Source organism: Meriones unguiculatus, chromosome 3 (genome assembly GCF_030254825.1).
Source record: "Meriones unguiculatus strain TT.TT164.6M chromosome 3, Bangor_MerUng_6.1, whole genome shotgun sequence".
Classification (NCBI taxonomy): Eukaryota; Metazoa; Chordata; class Mammalia; order Rodentia; family Muridae; genus Meriones; species Meriones unguiculatus.
Genome location: NC_083351.1, coordinates 70,523,566 through 70,550,987, shown reverse-complemented (window position 1 = coordinate 70,550,987; position 27,422 = coordinate 70,523,566). Strand labels below are relative to the sequence as shown.

The window sequence follows — 27,422 nt, the reverse complement described above, 5'->3', positions numbered from 1 at the left end:
TGAAATCTGGCATAGACCGCAGACCCATCAAAGTGATTCTACTGGGTTGATGTATGAATATACATAAAACCTAGTAACAAAGTAACATGAGGGAAAGAAGCTTACAGAGAAGCTTAAAGAGAAGAAAGAAAACCCCGATCAAATGTGCGTGAAAGGGAATGTGGTATGAATTGTGGGGTCCTAGAAGCACACAAATATTATTATAGTCCTCAATCCAAATGTAAAGAGGTTAGTGCTAAATTTATATCCTATAAAGTATTTTTAATTAAATTTTTATTTTTATATTAATTACAGTTTATTCACTTTGTATCCCAGCTGTAGCCCCTTCCCTCATTCCCTTCCAATCCCACCCTCCCTCCCTCATTTCCTCCAATGTCCCTCTCCAAGTCCACTGATAGAAGAGGTCCTCCTCCCCTTCCATCTGACCCTACCTTATCAGGTCTCCTCAGGACTGGCTGTATTGTCCTCCTCTGTGGCCTGACAAGGCTGCTCCCCTCTTGGGGGGGAAGGGGGTTGGTCAAAGAGCCAGCCACAGAGTTCATGTCAGAGACAGTCCCTGTTCCCCTTACTAAGGCACCCACTTGGATACTGACCTGCCATGGGCTACATCTGAGCAGGGGTTCTAGGTTATATCCATGAATGGTCCTTGGTTAGAGTATCAGTCTCAGAAAAGAACCTGGGTCCAGATATTTTGGTTCCATTGCTCTCCTTGTGGAGCTACTGTCCTCTCCAGGTCTATCTCCCCCCCCTTCTTTCGTAAGATTCCCAGCACTCTGCCCAAAGTTTGGTTATGAGTCTCAGCACCTGCTTTTATACCCTGCTAGGTAGAGTCTTTCAGAGGCCCCCTGTTGTAGGCTCCTGTCCTGTCTATAAAGTATTCTTATCACCACACCTTTTTAACGAAAGGGTTGTTACTGGTATCTTGATTCAGGGTCTCACTATGTGGCCCAGGCTGGCCGTGGTTTTGCAGCAATCCCTTGCCTCAAACTCCTAAATCCTGGGATTATAGGAGCATGGCACCATGCCCAGATAGTAATAACTTTTTTCTCTTTCTCCATATACCACCTCACACTTGATTTCAATTCCAAGACTGTTCAAGAAGCCACCAGTGCAAGCATTGTGTGTCCTCTAGATACACAGAGTTGGGTGCACGGATGATGAATTTAGATATATCAATCACTACCTAAAGCAACACAGTACTATTAATCAACAAACCACAAAAGAGAAAGAAAGTAAAAACAAAGTACCTAAACACTAATAGTGGCTATCTCAGAGTAATGAGACTAAAAATGACTTTTTTTTCTTGTATTCTTCTATACTCTCCTTTTTAAAAAACTCTTTTTTTCTAACAATGATCTGCTTGGTTTGGCTCAGTTTAAATATGGACACAAAAGGACACGTCCTTGAGGCTGGGCATTTTTACAGACTATACAGGATTCAATACGGTGAGATTTTCTTTGTGGACTTAGTAGTGGAAACTTGTCTAGTCATCTTTATTTTTAAGTAGGCTTTAATAAGGGTATGGCCTCAGCAAATGTAACTTCTGCTGTTTTAAAAGATGTGAAAATTGGGCTGGAGAGATGGTCCAGCAGTTAGGAGCACTAGAGGGCCTGGGTTCCCTTCCCAACACCCACATCGTGGCTCATAGCCATCTGCTCCAGTTCCAGGCGATCCAGCACCCTCTTCTGGTCTCCATAAACACCAGGCACACATGCACTGCATACACACATTCAGGCAAAACACTCATACACAGAAAAAGAAATATAAAAAACGATGCGAAAATTAAGAGTCAGCGTTGAAAGAACCTGTTTAAGATTACTCAAATAGCAACAAGTTCTGGCCTAGAGCCAGTGTCATCGCTTCTGGTTCACTGGTCTCTCACTATGCCATTTATTGGAATTACACCTTTTTTAAAACTCCAGCTCTCTGCCGGGAGTAACTACAGTGTATGATGGTGCTATAGCAACAGCTATGAGGAAAACCTGGTCTCTGCTCAGGGCAGACAGTTTGACAGACAAACTGACATGACTTCCTGCTTTTAGTAGATAAACTTTAGCACCTGCTGATGATATTGTTAGCTAATAGTCTTGGACCATTCACAAGCTACAAGTCCTTCGTGATTTAGGAGGGAGAGAGGGAGGGAGTCATCCTGAAAAGTCTAATAGTAAACTTAATCACAATTTTGCATTTCTTTTGACTTACTGTAATGAAATGCTTACTTCTATCCCTTAAAACCAAAAAAAAAAGATAGGCACACGGTGCTGTGGTGGTGGTGAGGGGTGTTTTCAGTGTTCCCCTGAACCTGTAACTTGGCTCCTGATCGCCGTTTATGAGACCCCTTTGCCTTCCACGGTATTTTCCCCATCCCCCTTATCAATTTACACTTTTAGGATTAGGTCTGCCTTGCCCTACATACCGTGCAGAGCCCTGATTCCTTCCAGGGATTCTACTAGCGAAGACAATTTGCCACACACTGAGTTAGAGTTCAGCCTTCCTAAGCCACATCACGTCCCTGCCGGGCTCATCCTCCAGCTGACAGAACTCACCGTCTCCGAGAGGTGCATTCTGAGCAGGCTTACAGCTGAGACCTGGGGGATTCCTGAGGGTCGCCGCCTGAGGGGGTGGAGCGGGCATCGCATTCCCGCTAAAGCTGAGCACCACGCCACTTACCCAAGAAAAGAAACTCTCACAACCGTAACAAATCCACAACGAAACCACTCACCTGCAAAGAAACCACCAGCAGCCGCCGCCGCTCCCCAGCGACGCCGAGTTGCGGACACCACGGAGGATTCATTGCTGCCGCCGGCAACGACTCTTTTCTAGCCCCGAAGCGAAACAGGGCAGAACCAATGGCGCCGTGTATTGGAGGACAGAGATGTCACTCATCCACGGCCCCGCCTTCCATGCGACCAGCTGGAGTTCTTTCCGGTTTCCCAATCGTCCTCGGGTAAGAAGGGAGGTTCTGATTGGTTTAATGAGGAGGCGGACGCACGGATAGACCAATAAGATCATAGCTCAGGCACAGGTGGGCGGGCTTTGGCCAGAGAGCCCCAAACCCTGAGCATCGCTGGGTTAATTGTTGCTTGACGCTCTCGAGAGCGGCTTGTGTCTCGGAGAAACGCCTGCTGTGAAGAGCGGGTCGGCGGGACCGTAGAGGAGACCAGGTGATATTTCTTTTTGTCGGCGGAAAATTTCAGATTCTACCTGGGCTGGACCCAGTAGGTCCTCACGGAAGCTCGTTTGCCAGGAGTAAGCGTCGTAAATAGAGATTAAAACGGAGGCCTTTAAAGTATCCTATTTCTAGACGGTAGCTCATTCTTACTTTCTCCTAACATTTTGGAAGAAAGAAAAACGAATAATAGCATATCCCAAAAAGTTTCTAAATGAACGAGACCTGGCGAAAGGGGCGGAACTGGGGAGAATTGTAAACTTTCCAAGTTTCTGAAGAGAAACCAATGAAAATACCAGCTTGTCACTGGAGCTGGCACCAGAGCTGGAAGCTTGTAAACAGGCTTGACTACCACGCAAGGTTTGAAGCATGGGTGTCAGAATTTGGGGGTGAATGAGAAAGATAAATGCTGTTTGCCTGACCGCACGGAAAAGTCCCCCTTCTTGATTTCTAAAAGCTGCTCTACCTACTAGTGTCTTCTGAATTCTTCCTAGTTAATACTATAAACAAGTCCAGTAAGTTTGTGACCAGCTAACAGGTTCTCAGATCACCTATCCATGCATTTAGGAAGAAAACTTGCCATACATTAAACTTCAGTGACGCATTATGAACTGATGGCATTAAGACCTACTTTTAGCAAGTTGTATGTCCCATTTGTCCTTTTTAGCGCATGATAGTTGCACCTGGGTTTTCAAAGCAGACCTTCATCCCTGGAAGAGCAGATTCAAAGCCTGACGGCTCCCAGCAGGTGATGGCCATCTCTAATGATAGCTGTAAGTAGAGCTCAGGTGGGTGTTCCCCACCTGAGGAAGCTGGGGAAGGAAGCTTCCTAATCTTACTTGCCAATCTGTTCTCATCATGCAGATGAAGACAGGTGAAGGAGAAATCATTCCCACTGTCCTGTAATATCAAAGCTTTCACCTCCGCAAAGATAACAGCAGCCATTCAAAACCAATCATAAGAAACAATCATACAGCATTTCATGTTTAGAGATACTCTAAACCTAATGATGCCTCCTCATTTCATTTATTTTGATGTTATGAGTACCCAGTTATGCTAGCTTGTTATATAAAACTTTAACAATACTCATCTTTTAGAATTATTCACCAAGATCATTATGTATTTTTATAAAACAGAAACAACTTATCAGTGATTGTCTTAAGTAGGAATTAAAAAACAAATGTTAGGAGCAAGCATGGTCTTTGAGACATACTCACAGAAGCTAACATTGTCAGGAGTCACTGTTGTCTTAGCAAGATTGTTCTCATAGTTGTCTAGATAACATCATATCCTGGACCCCGTGTTCTGATCTGCCCATGAACTTTCTTCCTTGGGAACATTGTAAAAGTGAGTCTGTGCTCCCAAAGATTATCATAAACCCATTTAAGGCAAAGATGACCTTCAAAAATATTAGCCTAATGCCTTACTTCACAGGACCTAGAAAGAAACCTGGTTCCTAAACTTCAAGTGATTTGCTCAGAAGTAGCTAAGTATTTACAGGGGATTGAGACAAACAACAAAGGCTGCTAATTTGTGATTCTGGAAAAATTCTCTCTTCTTGCACCTCCCACAGCTATACATTCCAGTTGTGAGGAATTTAATTCTGAGGCTGAAGAGATGTCTCAGCAGTTAAGATATTATACTACCCTTCCAGAAGACCTGAATTCAGCACCCATATTTGATGTCTCAAAACTTCTAAAGCTGTAGCTCCAGGAGATCTGACTCCATGAGAAGCTACACTTAAATGTGCATATCTGCACACATTAAAAAAAATAAGAAAGCCAGATGAGGTGACCCATGCCTTTAATCCCAATACTTGGGAGCCCGGGGCAGGGAGATTTCTTATGAATTCAGACCTGGCCTGGTTTACACAAGGAGTTCCAGAAATACCAGGACTGTATAGTGAGACCTTGTCTTAAAAAGAAAAGGAAACTCGACTGAGGAATGGATACAGAAATTATGGTACGTTTATACAATGGTATACTCAGCAATTAAAAACAAGGACATCATGAAATTTGCAAGCAAATGGTGGGAACCAGAAAAGATCATCCTGAGCGAGATATCTCAGAAGCAGAAAGACACACATGGTATATACTCACTTATAAGTGGATATTAGACATATAATATAGGATAAGCATAACTAAAATTTATACACCTAAGGAAGCTAATCAAGGAGGACCCTGGGTAACATGCTCAATCTTCATTCAGAAAGGCAAACAGAATGGACATCTGAAGAGGGAGAAAACAGGGGACAGGACAGGAGCCTACCACAGAGGGCTTCTGAAAGACTCTACCCAGTAGGATATCAAAACATATGCTGAGACTCATAGCCAAACTTTGGGTAGAGTGCAGGGAATCTTATGAAAGAAGGGGGAGATAGAAAGACCTGGTGGGTACAGGAGCTCCACAAGGAGATCAACAGAACCAAAAAAGTCTGGGCCCAGGGGTCTTTTCTGAGACTGATACTTCTGCCAAGGACCATGCGTGGAGATAATCCAGAACCCCTGCACAGATGTAACCCATGGCATCTCAGAGTCCAAGTGGGTTCCCTAGTCATGGAAACAGGGACTGTCTCTGACATGAACTCAGTGGCTGGCTCTTTAATCATCTCCCCCCTGAGTGGGTGGGGGTCAGCCTTACCAGGTCACAGAGGAAGACAATACAGCCAGTCCTGAGGAGACCTGATAAGGTAGGGTCAGATGGAAGGGAAGGAGGACCTCCTCTATCAGTGGACTGAGGGAGGGGCATGAGAGGAGAAGAGGGAGAGAGGGTGGGGTTGGTAGGGGACAAGACAGGGGGCTACTGCTGGGATACAAAGTGAATAAATTGTAATAAAGAATAAGAAAAGGAAAAGAGCAATAACAAGAATATTTAAAATGAGGAACTTCATTCTGATACAGTATAGGTATTTTTAAAAAGGTCTTTTGGTTCATTACTTCAGCTTTAGGTGTGGTCCCACTTTTCCTCCAAATAAATGAAAAAGTAATAAATTATTTTAACCCTATTATTGCCTCTTTGTCTCTATTGCCTGCATATATTGAAAAGTCAGTATAAGCCCTTGTTCCATTAATAACCTGAATAAAGTATTATTTTATGGTAGTGTACTTAGCTGGTCAAAATAATTTCACAGCATTGTACATACACAGAAGCTGTGGTCTTTTACAAATACGGCTAAGCTGGTCATAAAGCATAAAAACATTAACCACTGACTTAGACTGCTCTGTCTTTATATAGTTTGACAAAACCATTGTCTTTCTCCAGTAAATTACAGAGTTAGTCTTATATCCCATGTGCAGGACTGTCTGACTGTCTTAATATTAGGACACATCATGAACTGGCTGCTTGCTGGTAGTCTCCCACCAATTCTTTCCTTTTCAAAGTTGTTAATCTAGTGCAATGGGCCCGTATCTGTCCTCTGTCACTGACCTGTGTGTGTACTATATACTGTCAAATCCATACCCTAATCTGCCATCATATTGTGCTTGCAGTTTCTCAGCAGCCTCCTGGCAAGTGTCCCTGAACCTGGCTTCACTCTCTCAGGGAACCGGCCGTACTCGTAGGAAACCTGTGTGATTATGCAGTGACTTCCCTTTGTTCCTCAGGCCGACCTTCCTTTCTCCTGTGGATCAGCGGTGCCCATGTATTTCTCCCTAAATGTTATGTATATACTCATGATGTTAGCGCCAAAGAAAACTGAAAATGTATATAATTCTGTTTGTTTCAATTTGGCTTCTTGAGTCAGTATTTATTATATAACCCAAGTTGACCTTGAACTCTCAGTCCTCCTGTTTAGCCTCCAAAGTGGTGTGATTACTGGCAAACAATACTCCTAGCCTTTTTTCTTTAACATTTACCTTTTCCAGTTTACATAATTATATTTGTACATTGAGCACAATGTAATAATATGATACATATATGCAGTGTCTCGTGATACAATGATAATTGACATTTCTATCCTCTAAACATCATTTCTTTGTGCTGGGATCTTTTGGACTCCTTCAGTCAAGTTCATTATAAAATGTATAATAATTGTATCATCACCTTACCATGCTGTAGAACACTAGAACTAACCCTATTTTGGTAGCTGTTTCTCAAACCCCCCCATATACTTCCCCCTTCTGCAAGCCCTCAGTAATCACTATTTTACTCTGTATTTCTATGACATCAACTTCTTTAGCTTCCATGTATGAATGAGAACTTGTGTCTGTCTCTCTGGTCCTGGTTGCTTTCTTTGTAACCACAATATCCTCTAGTTCCATCCCTTCAGCTCTCTCAGTTTATAGCTGAGGAAAAGGTAGTCTGGGTGAAAGAATTATTTGCATTAAAAAAAAGAAAGCAAAGCTTAGAGTAAGAATGTCTGTCTCAAAAAAAAAATGTCTCAGGAAGAATAGCAAATGGATGTATTGCTGGGAACTGATAATGATCCACTAGAGAACAACAGTAATGGAGGATTCAAAGCTGTACAGCCATGTAGGCTGTCTATTCTGCCTGGTGTGCACTCCAGTAGAACTGCCTGGGACCCAGTAAGGACTATCATTCTGTACTGTGTAATGTGGGGTAGCTTGTTTAACTTCTTTTTCTCATTTGGTTATATAATGGGCATAATAATTGTAATTACCTCATAAAATTATGTTATTTAAAGAGTATATTCTTTGCATAGCAAGATCTCAATAAATCCTGGCTTTAAAAAGTCTCAAAACAGATACTCCAACCAAGGACCATTCATGGAGATAACCTAGAACCCCTGCTCAGATGTAACCCATGGCAGCTCAGTGTCCAAGTGGGTTTCCCTAAGTAAGAGGAACAGGGGTTGTCGCTGACATGAACTCAGTGGCTGGCTCTTTGATCATCTCCCCCTGAGGGAGTGCAGCTCTACCAGGCCACAGAGAAAGACAATGCAGCCAGTCCTGATGAGACCTGGTAGGCTAGGGTCAGATGGAAGGGGACCTCCCTATCAGTGGACTAGGGGAAGGGTATGGGAGGAGAAAAGGAGGGAGGGAGGGATTGGAAGGGGACAAGGGAGGGAGCTACAGCTGGGATACAAAATGAATAAATTGTAATAATCAAAAAATAAAATAAGTTTTTAAAAGTCTCAATACAGGGACTGGAGAGATGGTTCGGTGGCTAAGAGCATTTGTTGCTCTTGCAGAAGACTGATTGGGTTCCCAGCGCCCACGTGGCAGCTCACAATCATCTGTACTTCCAGGGGACCTGACATTTTCTTAGCCTCTGCAGGCACCAGCTACATACACAGTACACAGACATACAGGCAAACACTCATACACATAAAATAGAAATAAATCTCTTTAAAAAGTGTTTCAATGTAAATGACCCAGTATAATTTCTTGCATATATTGACAAATCAACTTGGTTGGTTCTCTTACTTTCTTTTAAGAAAAATAATTGCAGTGTGTCACTTGGAGGCCTTCCAGGACAGCAGATGGCTGGTGCTAGCAGATAAGGTTTCAGACACTATGCTAGTAGAGAAAGGCATGTGATTACAGACTCAAGTGCTGGGCTATAGATATCAGTCAGGTAAGAAAACATGAAGCCTTAGGGTCTTGAAAATTTCATGAGGAGATAAACATTTTAAAGACATCTAGAATACCAAAAAAATCACAACAGAAAACAAAAGTCAGCCTATGATGAAACCACTGTAAGCTTAAACAAGCTCTTCTAAGGGCTGGAGAGATGATTGAGCATTTAAGAGCACATGTTCTCAAAAAGGGCATGGGTTCAATTCCCAGCACCCACATAGGGCCTCATAACTTCCCATAATCCTAATTCCAAGGGATCTGATGCCCTCTTCTGACCTCCGTGGATACCAGGCATAGGCATGCATGTAGGCAAAACACTCAGACACATAAAATAAATTTTTAAATGTAAATTTAAAAATTCAGATAAGTTCTTTTAACATAAACTATAATTTCTTTGGGGAGGCTACTTGCAGTACCAAGTAGCAAGTAACTGTTCTCTCCTGGCTTGGAGAGCTGTTTCTACCCTACCATCTCCAGGTGTACTGTATTCTGAGGAGAAACTGTTTCAACTACATATCCATGACTCCAACATGAGGCAAACAAAACTCATTATGTTTCCCATTACATTCTCACACAATTTTTATAGAATAAATTTAGGAAGTAGATTGGTTTCATTTGTTAGTAAGTTTCCAAGGAAGAAAAAGTACACAATTCATCACCAGGCTTGTTCATTCAGGTCCATTCAAAACTGACATCTGAGGTTTGGGGTCCCTATGCTGGCTGAGTGCCCTGACTATTCTCCCACATGGTTGATTTATGAGGTGCCAGATACAAGATAGATAAATACGTTAGCAACCACAGCATAGAAGATCAAGAAGAAAGCTACTCAAAGACCTGTGTTGCTTATGGAGTGAGAACAAAGGAAAGGTCTTTAAAGTCAGATGCCTCTAGGGAAGATGATGTACCAAAATTCAGGCTGTTGGGATCCATGTTGACTGTGACAGCTGATGCAAGTAGCCACAATGCCAGGCCTACTGAATGCTGAGCAAACATACTAAGGCCAGTGTATCTATGTCATGTTGGAGATTTTTCTCTGTGGTGAAATCTGTTTAGGGCTCGTAGGAAAGGACCTGTGCTTTCTACTCCAAAAGCAAGAGTATTGTATTGAGCGAAACAAGAGTAGCCCTTCCTAAGAAAATACTGCTGCAAATGCTTTCCATGTCTTTTGTAAATTCAGCTTTTTCCTTTACAATTGTGCAGGACCCTACTTCAGTCAGCACAGCAAATTAACAATAATCTACACTGGATGTCTCTTAAATTTTGAAGGGAACTAAGTCCCTGCATAAATTCAGTCTCTGAATAAATGATCACTCTGGCTTGATGGTCAAAGAAGTGCCCCCCCCCACACACACACACATTCTAGCCAGTTTTCCTTGTAACTTACTATCAGTGAACTGAAAGGAAATACTTACTTCAACTTATTATCTTTCATCTTTCTGTCTTTAAATGTTTCATAGAGCTGACAGGACTAGAGACTTGTAGCATTCTTGAGAACCCTACTTTTTCCTCTATTGAAGATATCAGAAAATGAGTAAGAGAGAATCAGTCCTTTGGTTGCTTATAAAATGAGAAATGGAGTTTCTGAGTACTCTTAAAAAATAAATAGGACACAATTTTTACTGCTGCTTGCATTTCTTAAAAACTTATGTGACATAAAAAAACCTTTGAGACAATATATCTTATGATTCCAGTTATGTAAAACTAAGAAAAAGCAAAGTTACAGAGGGAATTGAGGAATTTTTATAGGTAATGAAAATGTATTCCCAAGATGGATTGTCATGATGGCTACATGCTGTGTTAAACTTGTCCAAATTTGTGCACTTGTGTAATTTGTGTAACTTGTGTGCTTAAATAGGTAATTTACATCTTCAAAAACTTGTGACCATTTGCTTTGGAGAAACAGGCAGATGTAGACAAATTCTTGCCTTCGCCTAGTTGAGCATAAGTTAGTTAACCTCACTAATCTTCAGGATTCTTTCGTGAAGCAGGAATAGTATCTAGCTTTGGCTGGGAACTTAAAACAGGATAATTTAAGGAATTTGCTACATAACAGGTGTCTAATATTTGCTAATTCCCTTTATCGATAATGAGATTTCTATTTGCTGTGTCATAAAATGCAGTAACTGCAGTGGTAGCGTTTTCTGGTGTCCTTGCTTTAGAATGCTACTCTGTTATCCCCACAGCTTATTGTCCCATTTCTTTTCCCTTCCCTGCCAAGAACCAGTCTTCTCGCTTATATATCCAACAGTATTTCTCCGTACTTTTACACATTGGTTTTTTCCTACTGGGAAGGTTGTTAGGCTTGTGTGTGTGTGTGTGTGTGTGTGTGTGTGTGTGGTAGTTCCTTGTGCAGGCATGCGTACATAGGGCAGAGCTTGACATCTGGATGTCTTCCTCAATGGCTTCTCCATCTTACTTTTATCGTTTTAGACAGATTCTCTCACTGAACTTGGAGCTCGCCATTTCTGCTAAACTGGTTAATCAACAAGCTCCCAGACTCCGCCTGTTTCCATGCCTGAGTACTGGGGTTACAGATGTGTGCCACTGCACCCACATGTGGGTGCTAGGAATCTGAGCTCAGGTCCTCATGCAGCAACCACTTTACCTGGTTGGGCTATTTCCCCAACCACTGAAATGTGGGTTTTTTTTCCTTTCCTTTTTTTCTTTCTTTCTTTTTTTGTTATTATTTTTCGAGACAGGGTTTCTTTGTGTAGACATGGCTGCCCTAGAACTTGCTTTGTAGACCAGGCTGACCTCAAACTCACAGAGATCCACCTGCCTCTGCCTCCTGGGTGCAGGGATTAAAGGTGTGTGCCACCACCACCTGGCTGAAATTTGTTTCTTAACCTACTTCACTGAACTAATCCTTATTATTTTGGTTAAAGTTATGTACTTTTTCTAAGACTAGGGACTATTATGTAAAATTCAAATTTATCCTAACATCCTAATATTCTGCTATGCTTCATAACTTTTCAATTAGGCAAATTTGTGAGTCAGTGATTCCAGGTATGGTGAGAAACCTTGTCATGATGATGATGATGGTGATAATGATCATATGATAGACAGCAACCGAGTGAAACACCAGATCTCTGACCTCCATCCACATGCTCACACATGAACAAACACATACATGTCCCACACATACACACAAATATGTACTGGACAATCAGAAGTCTCTGTTATCATCCTCTTTAGCATTTTATTCTCTCTTTAGTGTGTCTGGCTTTTCCTCTCCTTTTTGGTGACAACGTCTCAGTCTAGGCCAGGCTGTCTGGCACTCTTCCTGCCTCAGACTCCCAAGTGCTGGGATTATAGTTATGACTCATCATTCCTGGTTTCAGTTTAAACAACTGGGAGGTAGGGGTTCTCTTTGTTTCATCCCTATGATTCTTGTCTCATCAGAGTCATGTACTCTCTATTCAACCACAGCATTCACTATATGATGTGAGTATTTAAATGATGCACTTTCTTTATGCATTGTATGCTTCCTTATAGGATACGTTTTCCAGTATTGTATTATTTAGTGGCAGCCATATGTTAATCAAACAACAGACATGCCTGCTGTACTGTGGTAAATCTCAGGGGACTCAGGCTTCATTGAGCCTTTCAGGGATCCTTCGGAGACTGGTTAAAAGCTTTTAGAATGAGTGGCTGTTCACTTTCCTGGTAAGCCTTCTTTTTCTTGTACTCCTTGGTCTTCAGTTCCCCCTTCTCCTTTTCTTTGGCTCAATCTTTGTATCTTATCACCAGCACTTATTTTATAATTGAAAGTCACCGTTGCCCAGGCTTGCTTTTGATATCTTCCTCCATGCCCTTTCTCTTGGACCTTCACACTCTTCACCAATCCCTGCTATTCATCCTTTCCTCCTTTTGATTTTTTTTCTCTTCTTAAGGGGAAGTTAAAGGAATTGACACCGATTTATTAAAACTGACTCAAGAAGGAGATGTAAATAGTTCTAGAATCAATGAAGGGATGAGGTCCATAGTATAAAATCTTCCCTTAAAAAATGATAATACGGTGCTTGAGCGTCCGGGATCTTCCTAGTGTGGATAAGGACTCGGAATAGCCGCTTGCCAGCTAACCTTTCCCGCGTCGGCGTGGGACCTGTGTCTGGGTCACTGAGGAGCTGGATCTCGGGTTTGCGACCCTGGTTTCTAGAACTGTCGCCCGGGCTGGCCTGTCTCTCATCTCTGAGGAAGATTTCCAGTTCACGATCTTGTCCTGGTCCCAGCGATTGACAGCAAAGAATACTGAAAGCCATGCCTCGTTCTGCATCCGTCAGAGGGAATCCCGTAGTCGCCGGACGGCAGAAGCCAAGCAGTCACGTTTACCCAGTACAGAAAACCATCACAGGCCTCAGAGTCTTGCTGTCTTCTTGCTTTTCTTTTCCCTTGTTTTTACCTTTTATGCATGGGGTGGGGCTGATTAACCAGATTAGACAATGACCCTAAAGCCACTGCCATCCTCAGCTTTTTTTTTTAATACAAATTAACACCACTTCTGTGTTTCTCTTGTTGACTGCAATTACATACTGTTCTGTTTAAGCTAATTTTTTGTTTGTTTGTTTGTTTTGAGACAAAGTGTCATTGTATAGCCCTGGATTTTCTGAAATTCTCTTAAGTACACCATACTAGCCTCAAATTCCTTTTTTTTTTTTTTTCTCTCTCCTAGATTTTCGAGACAGGGTTTCTGTGTGTGGTTCTGGCTGGCCTAGAACTCATGCTGTAAACCAGGCTGGACTCAAATTCACAGAGATCCACCTGCCTCGGCCTCTTGACTGCTGGCTAGCTGGCCTCGAACTCTTTTTTTTTTTTTTTTTTTTAATGTTTCTTTTGGTTTGATTTTTTTGAGACAGGGTTTTTCTGTGTAACCTTGGCTGTCCTGGACTCCCTTTGTAGACCAGGCAGACCTCTGCCTCCCTGTGTGCAGGGATTAAAGTGTGTTCCTCTGCTACTGCAGGCGCCACTGCCACCACCGCCACCCAGCAAAGAAGACTTAACTATGTATATGTGTGCAGCTATATGGATGTGAGTATAGGTGCTGGAGGAGGCCAGAGGTGTCAGATTCCCCAGACCTGGAGTTACAGGCAGATGTGAGGCACCCAACAGGGGTGCTGGGAACCGAACTCAGTCCTCTGCAAAAGTGATGAATGCCCTTAATCTCTCCAGAACCTGAATTCATACTGAATAAACAACAGTTGCCTCTTTACCTGCTCACCCTTTAATTTTCTGTCCCTGAAAATGTAGAAGACAGCTATCCACACCACTGTGTCACCAACTCCTGTCTCTAAAATTTTCCCTGAGCATGGCATGTGGGTGAAATCAAATGGTAGTTGTCTTTTTTATAGCTAGCTGGTTTCAATAAATGTCTTCAAGGTTTATCTATAAAAAAAATGATAATACAAACAAAGAAAACTTTTTGGCCCAAGTGATTTTATAGGTGAGAGGCAAAGCGAACCTTATTCCCAATGATGCTGTTTTCTTTCATGTAGAAAGAAGCCTATCAGTGTAACTTAATTAGACACTTTCTGTCTCTCTATGCTTAGGAGAGAGATAGGAGCAAATCTGAAGTGTGTCCAGCCTCGTCTTTGGAATTGAATGTTCATGGGTGGTGGTACTCCTTGGGTAGTACTCCTTGGCAGGTGGGCATCTTCTCTGCTGTGTGCACTAAGCTCAGGGTAGTAAGAAGCAGAGGCAGAGACAGAGGCAGAGAGGCAGATGCAGGCAGCTCTCTGTGAGACTGAGGCCAGTCTGGTTTACAGAATAAGTTCCAGGACAACCATGGCTTCACAGAGAAACCCTGTCTACAAAAACAAAAATAAAACAACAACCAAAACCCATAAAGAGAAGAAGGAGCAGCTTATTGGTGCTCATCCCTGAGCTATGCAATCCAACAGCCTTATCAGGAATAAAGCTGATGTTCTGACCCCACCACCACCACAATTTAGGTATTGTTATAGAGCTTCAGAATGGTAAATTTAAAAAAAAGAGGTTTGAACTAAATTTATACTCTCAAAAAATAACAAGACTATGAGAGAGCTTGCTTGTATTCTGTACCTAGCTTCTCCTAACATTAACATCTTACAGAACCATGCCACAGTAGTCAGAGCCAGGAAAACAGCATTAACTGAGAACTTCACTCAAGTTTCACCACTGACTTCCCACTGAGGGTACTTTGTGTTCCATGATCTTATCCGGGATCTCATTGGCATTTAGTTGGTTAGTTGTCCTTGGTCCCCTGCAGTCTGTACTTGTTCCTCTAATTTTTTTTCCCACAACCTCAATACATTTGAAGTGTATACATTATTTCGTCAGCTATTTCTCAGTCTTGAGTTTGATCTTTTCTTCTCATTGAAGCTATGCATGTTAGCTGAGAATACTATGAAGTGGTCTTATGTCCACACCACATCATAGAAAGTTTGTAATAATGATGTCATCTTACTCAACTGTACTCACCACTTACTGTGGTTTTGCCAAGTTTCTTTTCTTTAAAAGCATTGTTTTTCTCTTTGTAATTAATAAACATATTCACAATTATATTAAAATGTTGTCAACTTTGTTTCTCATCATGCTTTTCCACCCAGCAAGCACTTTACTGACGTATCCCCAGTCCCATTTCTTTCTTTTTTTTTTATTAATTTTTAATCAGATAACTCCTGGAAAATGATTGTGTTTTATGAATTATAATTCAATATTTTATTTTGTTGCTTGTTCTTCTAGATTTGGATGTTTATTGTATTTTATGGTTTATGACCAAATGCTTTAATTTGCTGCTTCCTTTTCTTAGGTACTCCTTCAGGTTGGCCTGTGTTTTTGTTTGTTTTTGCTTCTTGGATAGTTTTCTTATTTTTTGGCATCACAACATGTTTCTTGTATATTCTTTGTTCTAGCCCTGTAATCAAATATTTCTTCAAGGGATGCTTGTTCTTTTGATTACAAAACAGTGCTTAGAAACCAAGATGTGAAACAAGATCTGGCAAAGAATTTGCATTAGCTAGTAAAATTGTAGCTATATATAGTCTATGAATTAGTAATTTTACCTCATATGACATGAATGTCTTGGAGGAACTTTTTCTCTTGTGCAATTGGAGTCATATATAGCTTTAATACTACAAAACTGAAAACAACGCAGATGCCCATCCATGAGAAAACATAAAGAAAGCATGGCGTAGTCCTGAAATAGAATGTTTTAACCTCAGTCAAAACAAATGAACTATATATCTGCACATCAACATGAATAAATATCAGATATATAATTTTTAATAAAAAAGAATACAGCGGTTCTACTAACATGAAGTCCAGCAATAAAACACAATATGTCTCTAAGGATGTATAAGTGACAAGAAAGAAAGAGCACAGTGACCAAAAAGTCCAGGGTAGGGGTTAGAGGCTGGAGATAAAATGCAGTCCCTGGGCTTCAGAGGTGTTGACTTTTTGTATATCTTAGCTGAATGCTGAGTTAATGCCAGTTCATTTTATTTGAAAATATATTTGAAAATATATGTAAAATATTACATAATTAAGAAGGATAAGATAAAAAGGGGGAAGAAGCTAAGGGGAAAGAAAGAACACGGGCCGCAGAACAAAAGGTCGTTCCTGTACATGATGTCTTAAGATCTGGGCGGTGATTTAGATAAGCACCTGTGTAGTTCTCACTGAGACACTGAATGCCTCAGAGCCTTGGCATCACAACAACTACATCGAAATGATGTACCCTGTACTCTCTACCCACACTGCTACCTGGAGAATGACATGAAATATTTATACCTATATACTATAACTTCAACAATAGTGGGGTCTGGCTAGTGTGATGGCTTGCCAGTTAAGAGTGCTTGCTGCTCTTCTAGAGGACCTGAGTCCAGGTCCCAGGACCCATGTTGGGCGGCTCACAACTTCTTGCTCACATCCTGCTCATTTTTTCCTCAATGAACAAGCAAAGCAGAAAGCAGGTACTCTGTTAAGCCTTCTCAGGAAGGTGCATTCCTACTGACTAACCTAAGACATTCTCAAGTCTCAAGTTGCAGAACCTGAGGGCTTTCCTTGCTTTGGAAGGACAAGGTTGGTCTGCTCTCTGGTAGTCATAGGGGAAAGTATGCATAATGGCCTTGTCGGTGGGGTCAGTTTCATTTGGGGGCATAGGTCTGTGACCATGTCGGGTATTTGGAGTTGTCAGTATGTCGCTCACCTCTCTAGCGCCCCTCACCTATATAAACATGTACATCTGCCCTCTCTGCTCTTGATTCCACCCCACTTAGCTGTCTCTATCCTGTATGCACTGTCGCACTACCCTGCTGCCACAGCTTCCATTGTTGGGGGATGAAATGAAGATGTCCTGTGTAGATTGTCCTCAGTGATCAACACGGCAGCAAATAGCTGCAACGCCACTGATCAAGGAAGAAGTCCTCCCGTGGTGCTACAAGCAAACCCTCAACCGTGAGGCGAATGGAACTAAACACAGCTTTAAAGAAACCCAGTCCTGCCGAACCCTGTCCTGACAGCGGGTGGGTAAATACAGAGTTATGGCCCTTTTCAGAACAACGTGATCTACTTTATACGTGATTGGTGCTCCTTTATCACACCCTTAATACTTAGATCTCTGCTTTAAACCCCCTGATTTTCTAGACCTGAAACTTAAACTGTGTTTCTTGTTTACTTCTAGGCAATATCTGTTCTTGGAAACTGAGGTTAGGAATTATGCTATAATACACACACACAAATGATTGTGTCCTTATTAAGTGAATTATCTTTGGCAAGCAATATATAATTATGTGTTTCTATTCCTGTAGAACAGAAACAGTTTTATGAAAGGAAAAGAAAAAATTCATAGAGTATTTTCCTCTATTTTGGCATGCAGGGTCATGTAGGCAAACAATTCTTATGGGCTTAATTCAGTGGTCTGTATGGAGTAATACACAGCGTGATCTGGAGCCAGGAGACTGTGGAAGAATGCTACAATCTATTATTCTGACTATGTGACATAAAAATAGTGAGCTTAAAAACTGTTCTAAGTTTTGAAAGTACATTTTAATTTTTTCTAAAGTTTTCAAATTTCATGACCCTTAACAATATTTTGGGCATTGCAATTTAAGATGACTCAAATAATGAGAGGCTTGCCTACTAATGAGGTCAGTGTGAAGGAAATAAATCCTGCTGGGCATGTTAGTGCCTGTCTTTAATCCCAGCTCTCAAGAGGCAAAGGCAAGCAGATCTCTGTGAGTTAAAGGCCAGCCTAGTCTACATAGCAAGTTCCAGTCTAGGCAAGGCTATATGAGACCCAATATTGGGGGAAAAGAAGGAAGGAAGGAAGGAAGGAAGGAAGGAAGGAAGGAAGGAAGGAAGGAAGGAAGGAAGGAAGGAAAAGAATAGGAAAAAAACCCTGTTCCTTTTGGTTTGGTTTGGTTTAAATTTATAATTATTTTTAATTTTAATTAAAATCTGTGCCCTTCCTTTTCCTTCCTATATCATCTCCCTTAACTCCTCTTCTATCATCCCAGTTCCTCTCAAATTGATGGCCTGTTTTTAAATTCTCCTCTGTCTCTGTCTCACTCTGTCTCTCTTTGTCTCTGTATTTCTGTCTGTCTGTCTGTCTGTCTCTCTCTCTCTCTCACACACACACACACACACAAACACACAACCTGCCAGGTCTATTTGGTGTTCCTTATACATGTCTGCCTTCAAGGTTGACTGCTTTGTACTGGATCATCAATTAGGAGGCTCGCCTGGAAGGCTATTAGTTACCTGTAGTTCTCCCCCTTCCGTGTTAGCATGTCTTTAGTATTGTCATTATTCTGGTCTTGTTCAGGCAGCCATATTGTTGAGATATGACTGTAGCATCTCTGTCATTTCTAGGAGACAATCTCACAGCAAACTTCCTGGCTCCCTGGCTCTTACAATCTCTGTCCGCTCTTTCCTTAAGGTTGGTGCAGAAGTTCTGCTATAGATGTATCTGTTGGGGCTGGGTTCCCCATGATCAGGTGATCTCTGAAATTTGATCAGTTGTGGTTTTCTATAATGATGTCAATTTGCTGCAACAGTTTCTTTGGTGCAGGGTGAGAGCTGCACTTAACTGTGGGCATAAGGATAAGTTTTACAATGCGGTTAGGAATTATTCTGTTCTAGGAAACTTGCAGTGGTAAGCTCTCCTCTAAGAATTGTGATGTCACTAGCCCCAGATGCTATGTTTCTAATACTAGATATGATTTCTCTCCTGTTGAGTTTTGTGTCTTAAGTCCAAGTAGGCAACTGTTGGTTACCACAGATATGTGTGCCATTCCTGCATCTTTAGGTTCTTGCCATGGTCATTGCTATGGTACATAGGCATCACAGCTTCCCTGGACTGTCGATTACTTTCCTTCACAGGCATCTTGCGCAGCACCTTCTGGTGCTATGAAAGCTAGACTCCAGGGGCTTTCAGGTTGTTTCCAGCTCTACCCTTCTAAGCCCCATGTCCAAATATGCAATGTCTTCAGCAATAGGGACCTGCCTTCAACCTCCAAAAGTCTGCCAAGGGCAACAGCAATAACCTTATTATTTTAGAAGATACTTGGATTACCCGGACCAACAGCAACAATGGCTTTCTCATCCCCACTGATGGGGGTCTTGTTAGATAGTCTGTGGCTCTTGCAGGAGCATTGTCAGCCCAAATGGCATGACTTTGTTTTACACATACACACACACACACACACACACGTATACACACATATTTATATTTTAGGCAAATATAAAATATAATTCCTTAAGGCTTTCTCAGACACCCTCACTGTTACTTGTCCCTACTACCTCTGTTTTTACTTCTGGGTTGATCTCTTTCTCCATCCCAATTAAAGCGCTTCTCTCCATTTTCCCCTTCATTCACCTGTGTCATGGTATTTTCTTTTCTGGCCTCACTCTTCCATCATAGTCTCTTTATCTTTTCCTGATTTCTGTGAGTATTTCAACATAAATAGTCACATCTGAAGATTTGGATGTAAAACCACACATGAGGGAGAAAATGCATTTGTATTTCTGGATCTGGGTTATCTCAATATAATATCCATCCATTTACCTTCAAATTTCTTTTCTTTGCTGTATCCCACTATGTATATGTTCCATATTTTCATTATCCATCCGTTTTAGGACTTTAAGTTGTTTCCATTTTCCAGCTATTGTGACTAGAACAGAAACGAATATTTTTGAACAAGTACCAGATAGTAGTACCAGCTGGGTCATATGGAAGATTTAGTTTTAGCTCTTTTAGGAGTCTCCATACTGACTTCCAGAGTGGCTACATCAGTTTGTATTCCTACCAACAATCCAACAATACCTTGGAGTAAACCTATGCAAGGGGTGAAAGGCCTCTACAATAAAGACTTCAAACCTCTGAAGAAAGATATCAAGAAAGACATTAGAAAATGAAAAGGCCTCCCATGTTCATGAATTAGTAAAATTAATATTGTGAAAATTACCATCCTACCAAAAGCAAGTTTACAAATACAATGCAATCCTAACCAAAACACCTACAATAGACCACAAAAACTGAAAGAAAAAAAAAAAATCCCCAAACTCACAGAACCAGAAAAACTCTGGGTAGCCAAAGCATCCTGAGCAAAAAGAACAATACTGGGGAGATCTCCATTCCAGAATTCAAGATTTATTATAGAGCTATAGTAACAAAAAACAGTATAGTATTGGTGCAACAACAGACTTGTAGACCAGTGGAGCAAAATAGAAGACCCACACGTGAGTACAAGACATAAGTATTTGGGACTAGGAACGCTGTGGAACAGGGGCGCCAGTCCAGAGCAAGAGTGAAACAGCCACACCCCCGAAAATCTCGTCCTGAGACTGGCAGGAGTAGGACCCCTTCTTCCCTGCTCTGGGCCTGCTTGTTCTGGCTCAGTAAGCCTTACAACCCCTCACCTCTGCCACCCTTGAGTCGGTCGCCTAGCCTGGTGGCAAGGTTTCAGGATAAACTTCCACTGTTTTTATAAGGACAAGTCCAGCAAGCACCTGGAATTCCTCTTCATGAAAATGAAGCATTCTCGGTACCTCAGCCCCGGTCAACAATGCACACTCACCAGAAAACCACCACCTACTCCCGGAAGCTTATAGAGCCCTTGTGCTCCCCCGGCAAACACACACACACATGCAATAAAGAGAGCTTTTTCACTGAAAACTCTTTGGAGAAAGCTCTTTCTCCCATACTCATGCCTACCACACCCGTTTCTGCTAAGCTTCATTCCCTCCAGCCCAACCCCCTGTGCAACAGTTCCTGGGTACGCAAAGGGGAAAAGCAGACCCTGGGCAGCGAGTATAGCCTCTAGATATTTGACAAAGAAGTCAAAAATGTGCACTGAAGGAAAGACAACATCTTCTACAAATGGTACTAGAAAGCTGGGACATTCTGAAAGAAGAATGAAATAAACCCATATTTGTCATCCTGCACAAAAATTAACAGCAAGTGGACCAAAGACCTCAATTTGATGCCTGAAATGTTAAACCCACCAGAAGGAAACAGGCAGTACCTTACAAGATACAGGTGTAGGAAAGGACTTTCTGAATAAGATTACATTTGCCAGGAATTATGGCTAACAGTTGACAAGTAGGACCTCACAAAATGAAATTCTTTATTCTTAAATCTTGTCATTTTCTGAAAACCTTAAGTAGTTAGTGTGTTGGAACTGTTTTCTTTGACCTTGATCCCAAGAACCCATATAGTGGAAGGGGGGAACTTGAAACCAAACCAAGTGTTGCATTATTTTCAGCTTTATTCCTTTCTCAGGATCCCTGCTATTTTCTAATGTAAAATTTCATACTTTAATATGTTTATTGTACCTGTTATGAAACTAACATCATAGCTCACTGGGAGATTATACATGGCAGCTTGAAAAGCAAAAATGTAAAGCATGTGTTAGTACACAAATGGAAAAGTAAGCAAAATGAGAAACTAGAGGAAAAACCAGACTTAACTTCAAAATCTATCGTGTGTATGAAAATGGTATGTGTTGTGTTTCTTCTTTTTTTTTTCTAATATTTTGAAAGTGTTATCCTGATCCAAAACTGCAAGACCTATGGGCCCAAAGAATATTTCTACTACTGCGCTGGAAACCCACTGAATTTTGGTTTAACCCACAATTAACCCTTAAGAAAACACATCATTTCTTTTGCAGTCAGTTCTCTCATTGGAAAAACTACAGAGATTTATACATTCTTTTCTGAAAGAAAAAAATCTGTAATTCATTTTAAGTCTACAAGCGGTCTCAATTGCTCTCAGTCTGTCTATAGTTCATTAAGATGAAGGAAATGTAATACAGTATCATCTAATGATCTACAGTATTAACATTAGTGATGACTATGGCGATTTGTTGATTGTGCTTCTTACAAATTTCCAGAAATGTAACTATCAGGCATTTTTATCATTAATTGTTGATTGGGTGTGGTGCAGTTTAGTTACTGAAACTTCAAGAGCCTTACCAAGTTTAGAAGAGGGATTATACTAGTTTGAACCTGTAGCATTGGACACGTCCATATTCCATTGTAGCTACATGGTGTTTCTGGCTGCCAGGTAACTCAAGGAATAATGTTTGATTCATGTTTACATTGAAAAATCTGTTTTTTAAACCACGATTATTCATTTCTGTTAGTCATTGTAACCATGCATGATCTAGAATGAGATGTGACTAAGAGATTTGATGTTTTCAGTTCACTGTGATCTTGGAAAATTCCTATGAGATCAAAGACTGCCAGAGACTCTGCTCCAGCCATGCGAAGCTGCTTTCAGAGTTCTGAGAGTTTTTGATCATTGTTGATGTGTGTGCGTGTGTGGAAAATTTCAAACATAAAAAACACAATGAACCCCATTTGCTCTTCATTCCTCCTCACTTATGACCAATGTACTGTCATTCTTGTTTCATCTATGCCACCTAGTCCTCAAATGCTCCAGTTATTAACATTATAACTTGTAGGATAAAGTTTAAATATATTAATATATGCAAATCTTATTTTGGCAACTGACATAAGTGTGCACCTACCTGTGTATCACATTTCTGTCTCATAAGAAAGAATACTCACTCCTTTGAGGTCCATTTCCTAACCCCCAAAGGCAAGCAGTAATTTGCTTTTACCTTATATTATTTTTATTACCTATTCTATAACTTAATATAAGTGTAATTTAAAGTGTATATTCTTTAGTATCTGGCTTCTGTTCTCAGCATTCATTCATTTTATTCTGTGTATTGGTAGAGGAATTCATTCCTTGTGTTGCTGAGTGATGCTGTATCATAACATGGTTACCCATTCTCTTTTTGATGGACACTTAGGTGGTTTTCTATTTTGTAACCTTTTGAATAAAGCTGTGGTGAATGTTCTTGAATAAATCCATTTGTAAACTTAAGTTATCTTGAATAAATACTTGCCAGTCTGAGGATAGGTGTACATTTAACTGTCAAGCTGCCACTCTCGTCAAGATGGTTATATCATTTTATATTTCTGAGCAACATAACTGAGCTCTAATTATTCCACATGCTACCAATAGTTGAAATTATAACTTCAATTTTAGCTGTCCTAATGGACATGGAGTAATATCTAATAGAAAAATTGGCATTTTAAGATACAGCTTAGCTTCCCGTTAGACTTGGTTTTTCTGTACACAAAATGATGCAATAAAACTTAGGATTCAAAAGAAAGATGTATATGAAAGGCCTTGTAAAGTATGAGTCTGGAATCAATACAAGCTATTACTCCTTTTGACAGAATCTGTCAAACATATATAACACATAATTTAATTAACTAATTACATTTATTGAATAATCACCAAAGAAGCCACATAAAGATATTTTTAAGGTTTATTTTTATTTATGTGTGTAAGACCCTGTATGCATGAGTGCCTGTAGACTAGAAGGGGTGTCAAATCTGGAACTGAAGTTACAAGTAATTTGAGCTGTTCAGTATGGGCATGGGGAACCAACCTGGGTTCTATGCAAGAGTATCATGTGCTCTTAACTGCTGAGCCATCTCTCCAGCCCCATACATAAACATATTTTATCTGAAGCAAAGTCTTAATGCCATTTGGGTAGCATTTGAGAGCTGGAGAGATAGGTAAAAGCATTTGCTGCACAGGACTGGTGACCTGAGTTTCATTCCTGGAACCAGCAATGAAAAGAGAACCAACTCCTGAAGATTGCCCTCTGACATCCATACACGCATTGTGGTAACCTCACTAGACACACACACACACACACACACACACCATTTTATAATTTAAAGTGATTGGCATTTGAGTGGAGGTTGATGCACCCATAGAATCTAAAGAGAAGTACGGTGTAGACCTTGTGCCTGAAGGGCTGTAAGCACAGTATGTTGGCTTCAGCATTTCCTTTTGAAAGGATACTCTTGGGGCTCTCCACCTGTAAAGCAATACAGTTAAAATTTGCAGCATGAGGAAACAATTCCTTGCGATATAGGCACCAAGTTCTCACTGATGAGAAAAGTGCTGCATTCTCTTGCTGAGTGTGCTCTGTAGAGGGTGTCTGGCCAATCCCAACTGTCTTTTGAGAGAAGCTTGTTCTCAGGCTGTCCACATAACAGCCTGGAATTTTGAGTTAGTACCTGGAAGTTGAGGAGGAGCAAGAATTCTGTATGGAAAGAAAGGATATAATTTATGCTTTCCACATCTAGGACCTTTGGTTTTCCTGTTAAGAAAAGTGTTAATTAGTGGGCTTATAATCAGCCACAACTCTGAAGGCAACTGTGACACTCCTCTACAAACTCATAGACTAAATGTATATATCTTTTAACATTAATCAGTCCTTTCTTGAACCACAGGATGCTACTGAGGACCAGACAGGCAGGAAGTATCCAGACATTAGACTCACTGGGAATGGCCATCCAGCTAATGACGGCCTTTAGCTTTCTCCTCCTCTGGATAGTACAACTCTGAGGTAGGCTGTCCTCTTACGGCCCAAAGTTGCCTAGTAGGAATAGGCTCCCTACAGCAGTGATCTCTTCATTACTGTGATCTCTTCATTCTCTGCCGGCTTCCTGCTCTTGTCAGACTCACTGTGCCCCATCCAAACTCTGGATTCACCTGTCTAAACAAACTACTGGCTCTCAAAGTCTTGGGGCCTGCTCTGAAGAAATACATCAAGACTAATTTAGTATCAAACAGAATCGCTACTAAAGTAATGTGTATTAACATAAGGAAATATTCTGATGTTCTGATCCACTTGACGTTGAATATTTCTGAAGATTTACAATTTACTGAGTTTACTTGGCATCATTCTTGAGGCGTTTTGTTTGTTGACAGGGTCTCACATGATGATGTTATCTATATAGCTCAGCCTCGCCTAAAACTATGAGGCTCAGGCTGACTTCTAGCACACACCCTTCCTACCCCAGCCTTCAGAGTGTTGAGATTACAGGGCATGAGCCACCATTTCCAGCTCCTGAGAGAGTATTTGTGGATCATTTTTCTCAGGTAAAGACCTGTATTAACAAATATTCACCAGTCTAAAGAAGTGTGGCTCATATACTGTATTGAGATGGGTAGTCAGTAATTGACTTCTCAAGGAAAACTGTTGTTTCCTACGGTATTAACTTATATGTGTGCTAAAAAAAATTCTTAATATATTGATATTTTGGTTTTGCCCATTCTGGATTAGAAAAATGGAGTAATTTTGCTGATGAGGAATGGCAGATGCCAGAGTACAGGTATGAGCTGTAAGTTTTTAGAGCACCCCATCGTCCACACCTACCTTCCACCCCAAAACATTAAGAATTAATTTGGGCTTATAAACTAGTCTTAAGTTGGTAAGCTCAGCTAAGCATCCCACATAATACTTGTATAGGTCAAGAAGAGTATTACAGAGTCAAAACGGTGTCAGTGTTATGTGGCTTGGAGTCTGCTAGCACTAACAGCCCCAATTCGAGATCCAGAGATTCAGGTTGAAGTTTAGTTCCACAGCCTCCTTCACAATAAATATTCCCCAGGTGCTTTTAACTTTATCAGTGCCTTCTAGTGCCACAGGGCTGTTTCGAGATCTTTTCAGAGAGAGTTTTGAAGCCAACCAAGTACCTCACATGGATAGAAGCTGTTCGAAGCACAGATTTTGTAAATACACATTCAGAGATGCTCAACTCAAAGATTGCATGACTTCTCTGTGGCCAATTTCATTGTGAACCTGACTCTTCTTACCCCATCCTGCTTTCTCAGCAAGAGTTAATAAATGTGTATTCACTATTGTCATTCCACCCAGATTCCTCTCCACTTCTCTGCTGCCTCCTGTCTTGGGCTCCTGACCCCTGTGAAATGTGCTGCTTAAGTTTCTCTGTGCTCCAGTTTGTGCAACAACAGAGAGATCTGGGTATTCACTTCATCCTCCTCTGTCTCAGTGTAATTCTGACAATGACCTTATCTACTGCTGGGTATCCCTTCTGACTCTACTTATCCAAGCTCTGATAACTGTTTTCCTCCTCATTGTGTTCATCTGACATGGGTAGTTGCCTTGTAGGGGTGGAAAGGAGAAACAGCGACAAACTCTAAAGATCAGATGAAACGAGCCCTTGAATTTAAGGACAAATCATCATAAATAGAGGAAGAGAAAGGAAAATGCACTAGGAAGTAATAAGATCACATGAGAAGACTTTGGAATTGGTCATGAAGGCTTAGAAAGTCTTGTTAGGCTTCAGGGAGGAACAAGTTGTGAGATAAGTTCAGATTCAAATCCACCTCCAGGCAAAAAGTTTATTAAAGTTAACAGAGTAAGGTTCTAAGGTAAAAATTTTAGCCTTTTCAGGGAGAACAAAATATGCTCTTTTAATGTCCCTTGTGAGGGTATAGGGAAGGGGAAAGGTTATACCACAGAAATTGGGTCCAAAGATGGCTCCTATAACCCAACAAGCCTAATTAAACAAAAAGAAAATACATATACTATATACATATAATTTATGTAATATGTGTGGCTATTTCAGCCTGAGGTCCGGCTATCTCTGGATATGGTGTGTATCTGTAAGAACAGTGGGCCCAGTTAGTCCTCAGTGTGACAGTGCTCACTACTCATACATGCAGCTCTTCTTTTAGGCTTTGCCATCTGGAAGGGCCCATTCTAGGATTATAGATAGACAACCTCCCTGCCTGTGTGACATGCCAGAGGCTCAAGTTCATCAAAATGGGAAGATGCAGAAATCAGGTGTGAGAGAGATCCTTGTATCAGATTATGAGAGTCTTAACAGGCTAAGAAATATGATGTGATGGGTGTTATGTGAATATTGTGAGAAGCTGTTGGAACACCTTGCTGGGAAGAGTATTTAGTGCAAACTGTAGCTGCACAGTGGTCTGGTTTTACTGTGATTCTTGGCCAGCGTTTGATTTAGAGATAGTGATAATGGTGAGTGAGGGGATGACTCATGTATTTCTTGCCCTTATAAATCCGAGTTTAGCCTGAATCATAAAAGGAGTCTGTATCCCTTTCCCACGGTCTTAGTCCCATGGGAGCACACTGCTTACCTCCCCCAAATGTCTTTTAATGTTTTTGCTCAAAGCTCTTGTTTACTGGAATGCTTTTATACCTCCCACAGAACACACTTACATAGAAGCTTAGATGCTTGGAGCAGAATTCTAATTTGTTTGAATACAGCTAAGGATTCATTTTCAATATTTCTAAATATTCCTGATATAACCTCAAGGGAAACACGATGAAAGGGGGCATGTGGATAAGGTGCAGAAGGATAGCATCAGGTGG

At 41.0% G+C, this 27,422-nt stretch overlaps 2 protein-coding genes across 3 annotated transcripts in view; one reads left to right on the top strand and one right to left on the bottom strand.

Annotated features, from left to right (window-relative positions):
* Bpgm (bisphosphoglycerate mutase) overlaps window positions 1–2,879 on the bottom strand; it is a 31,996-nt gene extending 29,117 nt beyond the window's left edge. For both annotated transcript variants that reach the window (XM_021658173.2, XM_060380165.1), the window contains exon 1: window positions 2,723–2,879. The gene's annotated coding sequence lies outside the window, so the exon portion shown is untranslated. The remainder of the gene's footprint in view (window positions 1–2,722) is intronic.
* Window positions 2,880–3,051: 172 nt separating this feature from the next.
* The window catches only part of Ift56 (intraflagellar transport 56), an 85,284-nt gene continuing 60,913 nt past the window's right edge, over window positions 3,052–27,422 (top strand). Inside the window, exon 1 of the mRNA XM_060380164.1 lies at window positions 3,052–3,164. The gene's annotated coding sequence lies outside the window, so the exon portion shown is untranslated. The remainder of the gene's footprint in view (window positions 3,165–27,422) is intronic.